Here is a 17,964-nt window from a genome sequence, read left to right as displayed (position 1 = left end):
GATCATTTCGCGATATTGCCATATTTTTGCTGAAAGGATTTATTAGACAACATCGATGATAAAGTTTGCAACTTTTGGTCGCTGATAAAAAAAAGCCTTGCCTGTACCGAAAGTAGCGTGACGTCATAGGTTGAAGAGCTCCTCACATCTGCACATTGTTTTCAATCATGGACGCCAGCAGCGTGAGCGATTCGGACCGAGAAAGCGACGATTACCCCATTAATTTGACCGAGGATGAAAGATTTGTGGATGAGGAAAGTGAAGGATTAGAGGGCAGTGGATGTGATTCAGATAGGGAAGATGCTGTGCGAGGCGGGTGGGACCTGATATTATAAATAAACATTGATTGATTGATTGATATTCAGCTGGGAAACTAAAACAGTAAATAAACACAAGACATATATATACTCTATTAGCCACAACACAACCAGGCTTATATTTAATATGCCACAAATCAATTGAGCATAACAAACACCTCCCCCCTCCCGTCCATATAACCAGCCAATACAACTCAAACACCCGCACAACACACTCAATTCCACAGCCCAAAGTACCGTTCACTTCCGCAAAGTTCATACAGCACATATATTTCCCCAAAGTTACGTACGTGACATGCACATAGCGGCACGCACGGACGAGCAAGTGATCAAATGTTTGGAAGAAAGCTGCATACTCACGGTAGCGCGTCTGCTATCCAACTCAAAGTCCTCCTGGTTGTGTTGCTGTAGCCTGCCGCTAATACACGATCCCACCTACAGCTTTCTTCTTTGCTGTCTTCATTGTCCATTAAACAAATTGCGAAAGATTCACCAACACAGATGTCCAGAATACTGTGGAATTTTGCGATGAAAACAGAGCTGTTTGTATTGGGACACAGTGGTGTCCCAATACTTCCGCTCAATCCGTGACGTCACGCGCAAACGTCATCATACCGAGACGTTTTCAGCCGGATATTTCCCGGGAAATTTAAAATTGCACTTTATAAGTTAACCCGGCCGTATTGGCATGTGTTGCAATGTTAAGATTTCATCATTGATATATAAACTATCAGACTGCGTGGTCGGTAGTAGTGGTTTTCAGTAGGCCTTTAAGTAAAATGTTTTGGTGCTATCAGTCATCCTGTTGTGGGGCCATCCCAGCATTTCAGATGTATGGCTGTTGTCCAGTAGGGAGGCACCTACCTTGCACTGGCAGCCCAACTGAAACACTGCACTCTTTAATTGAAGTGTAGCACTTAAGTCATTTTCAAGACACAGTGCACACTTTAAAATAAATCCTCCTTTTTGCAGGTCTTTTTTTAAAGGCAACGAAAGTAAGACAACTTACTTTACTTTATCATTTGTCACATTTCCGTTGCAAGTAATGGGCAATTTCAGCTTTATTAAGAGACTGCCCAACCAATTTGTTATACCTAATTCATCCATGAAATTAGATTCACTTTACACTCTGCAATTAAGCTTACACCTTAAAGGGAAACTGCACAAAAAAAAAATTATGAAAAAAATTGCCAGTCCACAATCCCTATGTGAATTGTATTCTAAATTGTAAAGAAAAACTAGCAAGTGGTGGCTCACTGGCCATAGTGGAGATTCGGTCTAATCCGCCTTTAAAGCCCTCTGGAAAAACTACCATCAACATTTTATTAAATTGCTGTAAGTATATATGCGATGTAGTAACTGCCAGGCTTGTCCCTAACAGTTTGGTTATGTTTTAGTTTTTCCTCTCTGTTTGTCTTTATTTCCTGTCAGCGCTTTTATTTTGGTTGTTTCTTGCTTGTCTCCCTGAGCGCTGCTTCCCCTCAGCTGCGGCTGATTGGCACCTGGCCACACCTGGTGCCAATCAGCCACCTACTATTTAAACCTGTCTGGCCATCCAGTCTGTGCTGGAATATTGTCATTAATACTTGTCGTTAGAGCTAATACTTGTCGATGTCTCCTACTTGTCATTCTCATTGTTTGCGGTAAGCTGTTCCTAATAGCTATTTACAGTTTGCTGTCTCCTAGCTCTTTTGTTTCGTGTTATCCTGTTAGCCGTTAGCTGCTTTCCAGTTTTTCTGTTTGCTGGTTCCTGTTTTCAGTTTGGCTATTCCTAGTTCCTGGTTTGTGTTTTACATTTATTTTGGACATTAAATCATGTTTTCCTGCACCAAGCCTGCCTTCTCTGCATCTTGGGGTTCGTCACCAACACCATGTGACAGTAACAGGCACATTTATAGTACCATGTAATATTTACTGTATATTGGTTATTTTAGTAAAACATTGATTTCACAGACGCATCGCAATGTTTGCCATTTCCATCATCGACAACAATTACCACTACTCATGGGCGCCAACGACGACTACCGTATTTTTCGGAGTAAAAGTTGCTCCGGAGTATAAGTCGCACCGGCCGAATTTGCATAATGAAGAAGGAAAAAAACATATAAGTCACACTGCAGTATAATTCACATTTTTGGGGGAAATTTATTTGATAAAACCCAACACCAAGAATAGACATTTGAAAGGCAATTTAAAATAAATAAAGAATAGTGAACAACAGGCTGAATAAGTGTACGTTATATGACGCATAAATAACCAACTGAGAACGTGCCTGGTATGTTAACGTAACACATTATGGTAAGAGTCATTCAAATAACTATAACATATAGAACATGCTATACGTTTACCAAACAATCTGTCACTCCTAATCGCTAAATCCCATGAAATCTTATACGTCTAGTCTCTTACGTGAATGAGCTAAATAATATTATTTGATATCTTACGGTAATGTGTTAATAATTTCACACATAAGTTGCTCCTGAGTATAAGTCACACCCCCGGCCAAACTATGAAAAAAACTGCGACTTATAGTCCGAAAGATACGGTACTTTGGGACAATAATGATCCAGACACTTATATCTTTGAGCCTGAATATACGAAGGATTAGCTACAAGTTTTAGAAGCTGAGCATGTCCAGCTGTAGTGAAACACTGCCAGAGACGGGAACATACTCAACAAAGCAACCAAGGGAGCTGACTACATCGTAAGCTGCCCACTAGCTCTCGGCCAATGCCCAGTCTGCATGGCTGGGTGAGCATCAGTCCAAGGAGACCAAGGTGTAAGACATGCTCATTCAGCCAGGGCTTCATGAAGCTCCTCCATCTCAACGCTAGCTCCACAGCCCCGCATCATCCTCCGCATCTTCCTCCCGTCTTTCGACGCCGACTCCTTTGTGGCAGAGAGCCAGCAGCTGGTCTCCAGTGCAAACATGGCCAAAAGGCTCCCCGGAGGCGCATCCGAAAATTCACTAAAAAGCATCGCAGAAGTCACGAAAGTGCCAGCTCTTGTTGCGTAGTACCAAAGCGACTCGGACCAAAAGGGAAAAAACTCATGAAAACGAGGGAAACATCAAGAACACTAAAGGAAGAAACACAAGAGCACAGAGCTTCTGCAACCAGCAGCCACTACAGCGGCGCCATCTTGGAGGGAAAAAAAGCAGAATGATGGGATGTTTATATCTTTCAGCACAAGACTTGCATTCCCGGTTTAGATGATGAATTCATCACAACCCTCACTCCTCAGTTAAAAAATGCTGGGAACTTAAACTTAAAGTCTACGACTTTAAGTTGACTTTCAAAGTTATCTTCCTATAGCCACAACCTTCTACTATACAGATGCAAGGCATGATTTACTGTATAATCTAGCACAAACTTGTATTAACTCAGTATGTCAATAACTGCAGTAAATACGTGATCAAGACGCACTGTTACTAAAAAATGTTTCCTCTGTATTATCTCTTAAAATAACAATGCTGCTAATACTTGGTCAATATGCAGGTCACGGCATGTAAATAAAGTATTGGTAGCAGTTTGTTTTAGAGAGATAGATTAATCAAATTATCTACATTGTTAGGATGTGGAACTAGCCGTGTTTTACAATTTGAATGGACAAAAAAAAGAAAGTGTTTATGTCTTACATGAGGGATTGTGGAAGATTGGCATAATTCTCCTTTAGGTGGGTGCACATATTTTCGAAGAGAGACTTGAAGTCCTTGACTTTACTGGTAATGCTGAGATATTCATGGGTGATTGATTGATTGAGAAGTTTATTGACATCTTAAATAATTTAATCCATGTAATGCTTTAAAAAGGAAACTGTGTGGCACAAAAAGCCAAAAGGCTTGTTTCCATTGTGGTCCATTAAATATTCATCATTTGATACATTCAATAATAAAAGATCTATAACCCGTAACATGTATACGAAAAATTACGTTAAAAAAATTGATACATTTTGTACATATACAAAGTATACATGTCAGGTGATTTGAAAAACAATATATACAAAAAATGGGTGGGGTATGCACACTATGTACATGACTATGCACATGTTGACTCCAAGAGTGTGCAAAACAGAATGAGAAAATATATATACATTATATCCACATATAAACCTGGTTGATGCTTCGAAGAGTTGCTGGGGATCAATTTCGGTTCAGATCAGGTAGAGGTTGAGCTGAGCCATGATTATACGGCAGTTTTAAAATTTAGTAGGGAAGTTCGAATTTTAAGGTCTGTTGGTAGTGCATTCCACTGTGTGGTGGCAAGATAGTAGAATGCATTTTTTCCCATGAGAGTCTTGAATTTGGGGGGGGCGAAGTCTGAGAAACTCCCTCTCGTGTAGTACCTGTGAGCATCACTTATTCTGGTGAAATAGTTCGACAAGTACTTGGGAACAGTTTCTCTGAGTATTTTGAATACCAGGCACATTGTGATTTGGTGTACTCTTTCCTCAACTAAGCCATCCCAATTTGGTAAAGTGGGCTTGAGTTAGGTGAGTCCTGTATGGGAGGTTGAGCAGGAGTCTCATCAGCTTGTTTTGGGAAGTATTCAGTTTTTGTTTTTAGTGGTTTGGGGATACTAGTGAACCATGAGGTGCAGGCGTGGTCAAAATGACACTGTACTTGTACTCTTCAGAAATCTCAAGGAGAGTTTTGGACTGGCATTCTAAGACTTGTTGGACATTTCTCCCAGTTGTATAATGTATCTGTGGATGGTAGAGAGGATAGACAGGTTCACAGCCACTCATCTGGTTACTGCGCTCATGAAGTCAGCATAACTATGAGGCATTAAAGAGGCCCTAAGTCGGATTGTTTGCGGTTTTAAATATTCAGCCATGAAGATCTCTTTCTATGCCACATCAATGTGGAATGTGCTCCCAACAGGTATAAAAGAAAGGGCATCTCTATCCTCCTTCAAAACCGCAATAAAAGTTCACCTCCAGGCAGCTACAACCCTAAACTAACACCCTCGCCGGATTGCTAATAATCAAATGCAGATACTTTTTCTTATGCCTTCTGATCTCTCTCTCTCTCTCTCTCTCTCTCTCTCTCTCTCTCTCTCTCTCTCTCTCTCTCTCTCTCTCTCTCTCTCTCTCTCTCTCTCTCTCTATGTCCACTACTTGATGTCCATACCCTACCCCCCCCCCACACCCCTGATTGTAAATAATGTAAATAATTCATTGTGATTATCTTGTGTGATGACTGTATTATGATGATAGTATATATCTGTATCATGAATCAATTTAAGTGGACCCCGACTTAAACAAGTTGAAGAACTTATTCGGGTGTTACCATTTAGTGGTCAATTGTACGGAATATGTACTTCACTGTGCAACCTACTAATAAAAGTCTCAATCAATCAATCAAAATCCCTGATCATAGCAATATAAAGGTAGATCGAGTGACTTGGGTGGTTGCTATGGTCGATGCAGCAAATTAACTCTTCCGACCTGACCAGAATTATGTGAAGAAATTTGACGTACAAGCAGGCAAAAAAAGTGATCCTGACCACATCTAATTTTTTAGGTGAAGTGTAACGGAATACCAATGGAATCTTTCTAATCAAAACTCCTGTGGTTGAGCTATTCTGAATATGACTAAAAAATCTGCCTGTAAACTTGCACAAAGCTTATGCAACATGTTAGACCACGTCTCAGCTAACATCAATATATTTATTTTCTCCTTGTAAAAGACAACAGAAGGGAGGAAGAATAAAAACCACCAGTGTCTTCTACAGTGAACATTTGTTATTGGTCTATTTTGTCAGAATTACCGTATTTTCCGCACTATAAGGTGCACCGTCGATGAATGGCATATTTCAAAACTTTGTTCATATATAAGGCGCACCTATGCATCCATTAGATGGAGCTGCGCTAAAGGGAATGTCAACAAAACAGTCAGATAAGTCAGTCAAACTTTATTAATAGATTACAAACCAGCGTCCTGACAACTCTGTTCACTCCCAAAATGAATAAACAGCTGTTTTATTATGTTCCCCGAGGTAAAGTCAGTGACGTGGTGTTTTGTTTATCTTTTAACAACAGCAAGGTATAACATGTAGTGCGACATTTCTATCACATAGTGGAGTGGAACTTTTCCCTGATTCAATAAATACGTAAAAAACAGTGATACTGTTACGGTAAATCAAACGTTAGTGCAATCACAATATAGTAACACTGGAAATAGTGCAGAGCAATAACAATGTATCAATAACTCAACATTGCTCAAACGTTAATGTCACACAACACAACACACAAAATAAACATGTAAAGCTCACTTTATGAAGTTATTCCTCATCCACGAATCCCTCAAATTCTTCTTCTTCAGTGTCCGAATTAAACAGTTTGGGCGGATTCGGCATCCAACAAAGTCGTCATTAATCGAGTCAGTGTCGCTGTTGCTCTATTCCCGTGTTCTACTGTGTAATAAGAGCCATTTTGGGGTCTTTACATAAACAAATGGAAATCAAAACGGCACGCCTCGCGCAGTCATATATCCCAGCATGCACCGTGCGCTTCTTCTTCTTCTATGGGGACGGCTGCTTACCGTAGAAGATCTTCTTCTTCTACAGGGGAAAATGAAGACGGGGGATGCTTACCGTAGTTGCGATTGATTGATTGATTGAAACTTTTACCTGTTGGAGGCTCAATATTGGTCCATATATAAGGCGCACCGGATTATAAGGCGCACTGTCAGCTTTTGACCAAATTGGAGGTTTTTAGGTGCGCCTTATAGTGCGGAAAATATGGTACACATTTCTTGGAGAGAAAAAAATAATACTGTGTTGTGATGCAAAACACAAATATCCAGAGCAAAGAACGCTGGCTTTTAGGAGAATTTCCTTGAAGCAGATTTACTTGCTTCTACTTTTCACAGTGGTTATTTACCTTGACAATGTGCCTTTGTCATTTAAGTTAAATGAACACCTCACTGACCGGTAAGAACAGAAAGCTTTTTTTGTTTCTACATCCAAACGTCCGGTTGACGACTGTCCCAAAATTAACTATGAGGTTTTACTGCAGGGATATTTAAATTGTTTTGGGGGAAACACTTTCAGAAAACTAAGGACCGAAGGGGCGGACATCTCTCTTCACTATTAGTCTTATTTTGTAAATTCCGGACAACCAGTGTCCTCTACGTTAGACATTTGATTTTGGTCTGTATATTTTGTCAGGGAGTTATAGGTGCACTCTGCTGTTTTAAGGACTTTTTGCAAAAATGTGAGTCTCACAAGTTTTTTGAACCAGCAGTTGAATAAAGTTAAAGTACCACTGATAGTGTCACACACACTAGGTGTGGTGAAGTTACCCTCTGCATTTGACCCATCCTCTTGTTCCACCCCCTGGGAAGTGAGGGGAGCAGTGAGCAGCAGCGATGGCCACGCTCAGGAATCATTTTGGTGATTTAACCCCCAATTCCAACCCTTGATGCTGAGTGCCAAGCAGGGAGGTAATCTCGGCAGATCTCGGAACATTTTTATGGTCTTTGGTATGACTCTGCCGGGGTTTGAACTCACGACCTACTGATCTTAGGGCGGACACTGAGCAGGTTTTTAGATAGCCCAAATGATGAAAAAGAGAAGACGTGAAATGGAACCTTGAGGAACACCAATAAGTACTGAAAAAGTTGAACAAATGACTACAGACTGCATCTGAAGTAACCCAGCTACAGCGACACCTTAGTAACTAGATCACAGTACAGAAAAAAATGTTCTGGTAACTGCCAATAAAAGAAAGGACTTAAAGGAATGTCTTAGTTTTTTAAATCACACGTTTGGAAACCGATGTTTTATGTTTGCTAGCAATATTAAAATGTCAAGATCTGCCAATGTGTTTATTTTGGTCCAAGTTCCTCTGTACAACAGGAACACTGGTGTTTTTAGGAATTTGCTGCAAAAATGTTTGTCTCCCAAGTTTTGAACTGATCTTGGGGGGCCGGTATGGTGTCATTCCCAGGCTGGATTTGGCCCCCAAGCTGCAAGTTGCTTAGCCCTGTTCTACTGTAAGTGGCATATGATTTCAGTATATATTTTTTGGGAAGTATCTTATACTTGAGAGGAATTACTGTTACTCTCACTCCAAGCAAATACAGTATCTGGCCTTGGCTCAAAGGCACCGAGGCTGTGTGTTTAAGGAATGAGCCAGCATTTAGTTTTTTGTACCTGCAGCAGGTCTCGAAACATGACATCACTTCATCGACGTGATGAAGTGTCAAAGTATGAATAGTAGTGATAAAGAGTGTGCTGAAAATGAGAATGGTGCCATTTGGCGGTTGAAAGTCTTTAGGACCGCCCCGCCCCGCCCTCTGAGGCAGTTGTCTGGAAAGCAGATGGCCACATGTCATTGAACTGGCGGTCCTATTGACAGAACACCTCATCTGCGTGAGCCGTTCAGCTCGCCAGCCGTTGATGGCTTTGCTTGCCAAACATTTACAACCCCGTGAACTACAGGATCAGTCACCAATTCACATGCTGACCGCCTGGGAAGATCCACGCTTCTTATCGTCCGACTGATTGATTGATTGGTTGAGACTTTTATTAGTAGGTTGCACAGTGAAGTAAATATTCCGTACAATTGACCACTAAATGGTAACACCCGAATAAGTTTTTCAACTTGTTTAAGTCGGGGTCCACTATGGCCTGCAATATTCCCCCAACTCATTGCCTACATATGTCCTAAGCTTATACCTCCCTGTCCTTAATCTTTCTACCATTATTACACAATAAACGACAATGAACAGAGCCCTATAGTTAAGATCTTCTCCATAAAGTAATACTTGAGTCTTGAGTTGTCCAACAGGACACATCTCGTGAAGATTTTCCCTGCCCTTGCACTTTGTGGTGGTCCTGTCTGCAATGCTCTGGCTCCATGTCTGATTTATGTGCCGGTCACATGACCATGCACACCATTTCGGGCCTTTCCCTAAACTGGACATGGCTAATATAGTTGTCCATCCACTGTCGAGATCTGCGGGTCACTGGTCACAGTTTTATTTATACTGTGTTTACTTTGCTCTCTGTTTGCAAATAGGGACTTACTCTCATTAAGCCAATCGTACCGTGAGTGCACTGAACAGCACCCAAGTTTGGCACCCTTCCCTTTCTTTTAGCACGGTTGGAACAGGTGGGCCGGGCACGGCACAACATAGCAGAGTCATAGACTGACGTTATAACGCATTTCACAGTATTTACAAATACTCCAGAGGTCAAACCCACTCAATGCGTTCTTCCAACCCCATTTGTAGATTGTGCTATTTTTGCAACAGTTAAAAACCTTCTGTAGTTTACGATGAACCACCAATACATGAACCATTAAAAAAAACTCAGTTTTAACAACCAGTAGTACAAGCTGAGGCTGTTTATTGAGTTTGTTATGAGGTTGTATATTTTGCAAATAAATGTCACTTTGATGGCAATGGTATACAGGCAATACCAACAAATAGAGTTGTAAACGACTCACGCCGTCGTGTGGGTTCTCAGGACCGATATACTTGGAGCCAAGCGTGGTTGCCAGGTTTACAATATGTTTATTTTTGTTTAAAGTCTCTTCTCGTTCTCGCTCTCCAGCTTTCCAGCTCCCCCTCTGCGGTCCCCAACACTGCTAATAAAGAGACAGGTGATTAGATAACTCGTTCCAGCTGAGTTATCCTTGATTGATTGATTGAAACTTTTATTAGTAGGTTGCACAGTGAAGTACATATTCCGTACAATTGACCACTAAATGGTAACACCCGAATACGTTTTTCAACTTGTTTAAGTCGGGGTCCACTTAAATTGATTCATGATACAGATATATACTATCAAATACTATCAAATATACTAACATCATAATACAGTCATCACACAAGATAATCATCAGAGTACATACAATGAATTATTTACATTATTTACAATACGGGGTGTGGGTTATGGAGGGGGATGGGGGGGTAGGTTTGGTTGGTATCAACACTTCAGACGTCAACAATCAGCATCAACATATGCGTCATCAGAGAAATGGTTATTGAAACAGTGTAGGACTGACTTGGTAGGATATATATAGCAAGTAGTGGACATAGAGAGAGATCAGAAAGTATAAGAAAAAGTGTCTACATTTTATTGTTTAATTGTTTACATTTGATTATTTATAGTCCGAAGAGGTATTATGTGGAAGGGAGGGTGTTAGTTTAGGGTTGTAGTTGCCTGGAGGTGTTCTTTTAGTGCAGTTTTGAAGGAGGATAGAGATGCCCTTTCTTTTACACCTGTTGGGAGTGCATTCCATATTGATGTGGCATAGAAAGAGAATGAGTTAAGACCTTTGTTAGTTCGGAATCTGGGTTTAACGTGGTTAGTGGAGCTCCCCCTGGTGTTGTAGTTATGGCGGTCATTTACGTTAAGGAAGTAGTTTGACATGTACTTCGGTATCAAGGAGGTGTAGCGGATTTTATAGCCTAGGCTCAGTGCAAGTTGTTTTACTCTGTCCTCCACCCTGAGCCAGCCCACTTTGGAGAAGTGGGTAGGACTCACCTGTCATCTGCTTCACAGCCGGTTCCTGCACATGCCCTGCCCGCAGGTGATGCGTGGACCACGCCCCTTCCACAAGAGTTAACTATGCTTACTTCTTAAAGAGTAATGTTTATTTAGAAGACACAGGCGTTGAGCCACTGGAGTCCTGCAGGAGGCCCCCGGCTCAGACAATGTGGAACCAGAGGTCACCAGCCAATTCGGCCCCACATTTGACTATATAAGAAAAGCAGCCCTTCCTACGGTGTGTCATTATTTCTATTGCTCTGATTTCTTCAGCACTGAAACCTTTATAGTGTAAAACAAGATGTATTTAACAGAGCTTATATGAGTGCAAATATATATATATATATATATATATATATATATATATTTTTTTTTTATTTTTTTTTGAGTGCCCCAAAGTTTGTGTAAAACGTCATTAAAATGTTAATAGTTAATGTTAATTAATGTTAATTAGTTAATGACCTACTCAGTGGCCTTGTGGTTAGAGTGTCCGCCCTGAGACTGGAAGGTCGTGAGTTCAAACCCCGGCCGAGTCATACCATAGACTATAAAAATGGGACCCATTGCCTCCCTGCTTGGCACTCAGCATCAAGGGTTGGAATTGGGGGTTAAATCACCAAAATTATTCCCGAGCGCGGCCACCGCTGCTGCTCACTGCTCCCCTCACCTCCCAGGGGGCGAACAAGAGGGATGGGTCAAATGGAGAGGATAATTTCACCACACCTAGTGTGTAAGTGTGACTATCGTTGGGACTTTAACTTTAACTTTTAACTATTCCCATACTTGAAAGAATCCATAGCGTCCAGATGACTGAAATTTTACTAACAAGTTTTCTTTATGTTTTATTTGCTACTGAAAACGAATCTGGCAGTCATTTCCCATAAAATCATTTAGTAAAGGTAGAACGCCCCCTTTCCATCGCCAGACTCGATAAGCTGACTCCTCTTGGTGTGATGTCATCTTCAGAACTGGGGACCACTTCCCCGCATAGACAGTGTGGATAAAGGCATGTACAACTATTATTATCATTACTTCAAAACGGATGTGGTTAGCAAAAAAATAAATCTCCAAATTTCAATTTCCCTGCTTTTCCATAGACACCATAGCTTGTGTTTCCCTCACACTCTATCAGCATTTCCTCAAGTATCTTGAGAAAAACACCAGGAGAAGACAACGCAATAGTATAACAATACCCGCCGCGCGCCTTCTTTTTCTCTTGTTTTTGAGCACCAATCATGCTCTTCTTTCTCCGTTTGTCAGGTCCTGACTCAGTTTTTCTCCCCTCAACGGTACTCCTAATTTTCGAGATCACATTTTTTTGATCCAAACTCTGACCAAATCAGATTAATTAAAATGAGCAAATTAAACTCCTCTCGCATGGACAAAAAGACAAGACCTTCTGGAGGAAAGTTATGTGGTCAGATGAAACAAAAATGTAGCTGTTCGGCTACATCACTAAGCAATATGTTTGGTGGAGAAAAGGTGAGGCCTTTAATCCCAGGAACACCAGGCCTACCGTCAATCATGGTGGTGGTAGTATTATGCTCTGAGGCCTGTTTTGCTACCAATGGAACTGGTGCTTTACAGAGAGTAAATGGGACAATGAAAAAGGAGGATTACCTCCAAATTCTTCAGGACAACTTAAAATCATCAAGCCGGAGGTTGGGTGTTAGGGGCAGTTGGGTGTGTACACACGTCAAAAGTGGTAAAGAAATGGCTAAATCAGGCTAGAATTAAGGTTTTAGAATGGCCTTCCCAAAGTCCTGACTTAAACGTGTGGACAATGCTGAAGAAACAAGTCCATGTCAGAAAACAAACAAATTTAGCTGAACTGCACCAATTTTGTCAAGAGGAGTGGTCAAAAATTCAACCAGAAGCTAGTGGATGGCTACCAAAAGCGCCTTATTGCAGTGAAACTTGCCAAGGGACATGTAAGCAAATATTAACATTGCTGTATGTATACTTTTGACCCAGCAGATTTGCTCACATTTTCAGTAAACTCATAATAAATTCATAGAAGAACCAAACTTCATGCAGATGCTTCATTTAACAAGTATATTTAATATTTTTGGCCACTGTAGCATTACGCTCAGTTTGAACAGTAACATTGTGTTTGAATATTTCATTGATTCTTTGGCGTACCACTAGGTGGAGCCCATGTATTACTAGTGCCGCAGTTGGAGAATCACTGCTTTAGAGTGACACATTTTTACATGGCTAAGTGCGCCGTGCATTTCTTGAATCTCCGGCACTTAGCTTGGTATGGACTCATTGATCGTTTACAAACTGAGTTCGGAGAGGAAGTGATACCAGAAAGAATGTGCCCCACACAGGAAGTGACGTCAGAAAAAATGCGCCACAGCCAGCTTCATAATAAAGCGGTTTCGTAACTCGGAGCTAACCACTGGAAATATGAAGGTGAGTCATCCAGACATGCCCGTGTTTCTCCTTCTTCTACATGTACAGACCTTTGTGGAAATCACACATGAATACCTTAAGAGAAAGCGATTGCAGCTATTTGGGATACAACACTTCTCAGACGGCAAGAGAACTTTCCAATGTTGAGGTCAGCTGTGTTTCTGCTTAGCGAAAAACATCGTCCATTTGTCGAAGGAGAGACAACGAGAATGCAAGCTCCTGTGAATGTGATAAAAAAGGTAGCGTGTGCTTTGTATTACCTGGCCGTCGAAGGAAGACTATGGAAAATGGCGAATACATTTGGACTGGCAAAGCAAACTGTATCAGGTATGGTCCGCCATGTATGTCACTGACTCAACGTCTAGGTCCAGAGTATATAAAGTCACCAAAAAGGAATGGACAATGAAGGTGAAGGCAAAAGAGTGAGGAGTGTCCTGACCAGATATCTAGATCCCTAAATTGATTGTTGTCAAATGTTCTTTATCACATTGTTTACATGTCTAATAAGGATTTGATGAATTTATGATGTCTCAGGTGTGATTCACTACAGTAGGGCCCCACAGCACACTGGATTCCAGTTAATTGAAATACCACAACACTGGATGTTGTTCAGATAAGTTACATTTAAGAACTTGCACACAAAGCAACACTGGAGATGACTATGACGTGTGCATTTTCCGCGACTGCATACTAGGTCGCGTTGCGCCGGCGGACGGAGGGAGGCGGGGGTCTTAAACGGTGGCATTGTTGTGTGTGGACACGGATAAGGTTAGGTGTGATTTACCCTGGATAACCTTAGACTGTGGATGATTTCTTTAACTGCTTTGTCAGTGACAGGAGTGAAATGTGCCAGCTCTCGGTGACTGGGTAGAACAGGGAGCCTATTGTTTAGATTAAACACTGCTAAAGACGTGTGTATTGTTCTAACATGAATACCAGAGTGGAGACACAAATAATGAAAACTTTGACAACCCTCATTATTCCCGGTATTGGCTGGTGGGGGCATGTGAGGACTGTTGCAGGCCATAAAACATGCTTGGTGTTCAAAGCTGGTAAGTATGCAGCCAACATTTATGAGGATGCACTGCTGGTGTCCTTCACTTTAATGTGAAGTGTTTATAACGCGGCTTCTATTTTGGGCTGTTTTAAAATGTCCTGTAGTGCTTCAAACACATCATGTCAGTAACATGGTCGGTTGATGCAATGCCATGCATTCAGTGTCATTTTAAATGTATCAGCAGCAACAGCAAATATGTTGTCCTCAGATGAACAATGGAATTTGTCGGCTGTCAGTGATTGCTGGTTATTAAATCGCTTTTATACGCTCATAAAAGCGGTTTGGATCCTTTCCCAAACGCAAATTTGAAATGATTCATGTGTTGCCCGTCTGTGTGTTGGGCTTGAGAATGAGTTTGCAAGTTATTTATTTGTCTATTTTTTTAAACATTTGGCTTCTCAATTAAATACACATTAGCACGGCAATTATAAACCACAGCCAAGTAAATCACACACATTATTGTGTGCCTAAACCTAATAATAATGACACACCCTAACAAACTATTTTTACACTGCTTTTCCTTTCAAGAGGCAATTATTGGTAATTAAGTTATTTATAATCTTCAGGGACGTATTCTTTACCTTCAAGTGAAATTCGGTGAGACACACAACAAAGAGGCATGCTGAAATCGATACCAGATATTTGACCTTGGCCGCGAGCGCGTGAATGTAATCGTGTCGCATGTGTTCTTGTCGGCTTTAGTCGGTCAGATCGTGTCGCCCGAGCGGCTCTCCACATGAAGGTCCGGGCTATGAAGAGGTTGAAGGTAGACAATTAGAATGATTTCATTAGCAGACCTAAAGCCCGCCTAATGACTTCACACATGTCCGCTGCAGAATAAACATTCCCTCCTTCATGGATATCTCTAGCCCCAGACGGACATTCTCAGCTGTACCCGCTGGGATATTCTAGAAAATGACTGCTGTCACTATTTTCTGCATATGATAATATGGAGTGGAGTCCTTGGTTATGCTGACTTGATGCAGAGCAATGACGGTTTTTCAACTTAATATGATAAGACGTAAAACATGACTCCGTATGATACTGGAAATATTCCCCGCAGTCACAGAAATGGGTCGTGGGACAAATGAATGCACACCGTAAGGGGGAAATCACATCCAAGTCTAATTCAAACCACACATGTTTTTTTACTGTACATATACATTCGCTGTACAAACATACATTTACACATACTGTACATATACAAGTTTATATACATGATGAAATGTGATACTCATGCATAAATTTCGTTGGACCTGTACCTGTACATGCACAATGACAATAAAGATCATTCATTCATTCATATAATCACATTTCATCAAACAAATATATATATATATATATTTTTTTAAATTAATAATTAGGGATGTCCGATAATGGCTTTTTGCCGATATCCGATATTCCAATATTGTCCAACTCTTTAATTACCAAAACCGATATCTACCGATACCGATATCAACCGATACTGATATATACAGTCGTGGAATTAACACATTATTATGCCTAATTTGGACAACCAGGTATGGTGAAGATAAAAAAAATGTATCAAATAGAATAAGATAAATAAATTAAAAACATTTTTTTGAACAAAAAAGAAAGTTAAACAATATAAAAACAGTTACATAGAAACTAGTAATTAATGAAAATGAGTAAAATTAACTGTTAAAGGTTAGTACTATTAGTGGACCAGCAGCACGCACAATCATGTGTGCTTACGGACTGTATCCCTTGCCGACTGTATTGATATATATTGATATATAATGTAGGAACCAGAATATTAATAACAGAAAGAAACAACCCTTTTGTGTGAATGAGTGTAAATGGGGGAAGGAGGTTTTTTGGGTTGGTGCACTAATTGTAAGTGTATCTTGTGTTTTTTATGTTGATTTAATAATAAAAAAAAAACACAAAAAAAACGATACCGATAATAAAAAAAACGATACCGATAATTTCCGATATTACATTTTAAAGCATTTACCGGCCGATAATATCGGCCTGGCGATATTATCGGCTATTAATAATACACAATAATACAATAATAATGCAATTCCAATTCCAAAACCAAACCCGGCCCAGCAACATTCAGAATATCAATAGACAGAGTAATTGAGAGGACACACAAACATGACACACAACAATCCAGAAGTAGTCAAACAAAAATGAATAATATCAACAACAGTATCAATATTAATAACAATTCCAACATAGCAGTGATTAAAAATCCTTCATTGACATTATCAATAACAGCCATTTATAAAGAAAAAACAAAAACATTTAAAAAATGAACAATAGTGTCACAGTGGCTTACACTTGCATCCCATCTCATAAGCTTGACAACCCACTGTGTCCAGTATTTTCCACAAAGATAAAATAAGTCATATTTTAGGTTCATTTAATAGTTAAAACAAATTTAAACGTATATTAACGTTGTTGCCTTAAAGGAAAGTGGGTAACACATGGCACACTGACAAAGCTTGACCTAGTATTACTATAACAATCTACAAGGTTAATATAGTTGGCTTCTCTTTCTTCCCCTCCATTTATCTGCTTTCTTATGTATCTCTAGTTATAATTACATATATGTATTGTTGCATTTGAAGCAATTGTATTGCTGATAATAGAAGTAATTATTGTTATTATTCTTTATCAATCATGCTATTTCTATTGGTATTTGTATTGCTCCATTTGTAGTGTAATAATGTTCATTATCATTTCTGTATTATTAATATTTATTTCACCAACTGCTTCTTTGCTACCTCCTTTACCATCATATTTGTAACTATCCTATTTGTGGATGTTGTTCTGTTGTTGTTGTTATTGGTTTTTATTGTTGTGTTTGCTGTTGTTGTTGTCTCTCTGTCTTATCCCCTTCTGTCTTCCTTTTTTTCTCTTTCTATCCCCTCCTGCACCCACCCGGCAGCACCAAATAATAATATAAATCCATTTAATAAAGTCAAATACAAATAAGGCAACAAGAGAAGTATCCTACACTTCTCTTATGTAAAGTAAATCTGAACAACAAATATGGGCATCTACATCAACTATATGATTTGCCTGAGTAGCTGGACAGGACAAAATAATAATAATAATAAACAAATAAACTACACATGTTTTCAATTAAAAGGTGCTTTTATGATGTATATTTCATGCGAGTGTTTAGTAGAAAGTTGAAAAAAGACGCAGGTCTGGTTAACTTTCCTAATCAATGCAGGGAGCGCAATTCTGCCCAAAACATGCGACGATCAATCATCAGAGCCATGGCCATCAGACTGCTAACTTTAGCCCGTATCCATGGTGTAAGATCATTCTGTAAGATCATTCTGTTTTTAGCGCACCCCATTCTACACAAGTCACTGTCGGTGAGCAATCGGTGAGTGTGCTGCTGAAGATGGGCAGTTGGGGGAATACTGATTTGCATTTGTTTAAAGCACGGGTCAGCAACCCAAAATGTTGAAAGAGCCATATTGGACCAAAAAAACCAAAAAACTGGAGCTGCAAAAAATTAAAAGCCTTGTATCAGTCTTATAATGAAGGCAACACATGATGTAAGTGTCTATATGAGCTATAATAGCCTACTATCAAAATGACAATGTGTCACAAGCTGAAGCAAATCTTTGTTGACAGAAATGTTGAAATTTAATATTTATTGTACAAATGTTTACAACATTAG

This window comes from Entelurus aequoreus, linkage group LG22 (genome assembly GCF_033978785.1).
Source record: "Entelurus aequoreus isolate RoL-2023_Sb linkage group LG22, RoL_Eaeq_v1.1, whole genome shotgun sequence".
Taxonomy (NCBI): Eukaryota; Metazoa; Chordata; class Actinopteri; order Syngnathiformes; family Syngnathidae; genus Entelurus; species Entelurus aequoreus.
This window is presented reverse-complemented; position numbering follows the sequence as displayed.